Source organism: Dromiciops gliroides, chromosome 3, assembly GCF_019393635.1.
Source record: "Dromiciops gliroides isolate mDroGli1 chromosome 3, mDroGli1.pri, whole genome shotgun sequence".
In the NCBI taxonomy this organism is placed as follows: domain Eukaryota; kingdom Metazoa; phylum Chordata; class Mammalia; order Microbiotheria; family Microbiotheriidae; genus Dromiciops; species Dromiciops gliroides.
The window spans coordinates 665,447,142-665,448,062 of NC_057863.1; the positions used below are offsets into that span (position 1 = coordinate 665,447,142).

General features: G+C 36.8%; 1 pseudogene; it reads left to right on the plus strand.

Annotated features, from left to right (window-relative positions):
* Window positions 1–268: 268 nt before the first annotated feature.
* LOC122751884 lies at window positions 269–524 on the plus strand (annotated as a pseudogene).
* The last annotated feature ends 397 nt before the right edge of the window (window positions 525–921 follow it).

The following is a 921-nucleotide window of genomic DNA, read 5'->3' on the forward strand; positions in this document are numbered from 1 at the left end:
GGTGATGATGAGGTCTAAACTGTGTCCACATCTAGGGAGAAGAAAAGCAGTGCAGAGCTGGAGATAATGGAAGCTAAAGAAGTTGATGAAGGGAGGGATCAAGATGAAAGTCATACTGCTTAACTTCCTAACTCAGAGAAGATGGTGGCCCTCAGAGAGTAAGAAAGGAAAGGCTGTGGCTTTGGCTGAGGAGACTGTGAAGAATTGAGCAGGAGGAAGGATCCAAGCACCACCATGAGGCTCCCTTAAGTCCAGTCATGGCCTCACTATGTCAAAAGTTTCTTTTAAGATCACATTGGCCTTGGACCCAGTGTTTGCCATATAAAGTACTCAGTGTTCCTGAAAATACTCCTTTCACAGAAGTACCAAAGTTTGCTGCAGAAGAATTTAAAGTTCCTGCAGCAAGTGCTATAATTACAAATGATGAAATAGGAATAAATCCTGCACAGACTACTGGGAATGTTTTCCTAAAGCATGGCTCAGAGCTACAAATAATTCCTAGAGATCATGTTGGGAGTTGTTAATTTCAGCTGAAGGGAAATTTACCATCATATTTCCAAATAAATAGTAATATTTATTTTGTAACATTGCATTCAGACTATCTACAATTTGATGTATCTACTCCTATAAGGACACTGACTCTTTGCATTAAGGAAAGAAAAAATCCTATGAATAAAACATTTTCTGTCTTAATAAAGAAGCCAACCTCCCCACTGCTACCTCACCACATTTATGTAAGGAGCTTTGATTTAGTTTTAAAATAGATCATATTACTAAGAACTAATTCTTTCCCAGTAAAATAAGAAAATTAAAACTCCTTGAATTTTAAATCATGTGTCAACCATAGATCAAACCATTTGTCCGATTACAAATAAGAACTGCTAGAGAACATAGAAAGAGGTGAATAAATATGTATATTTT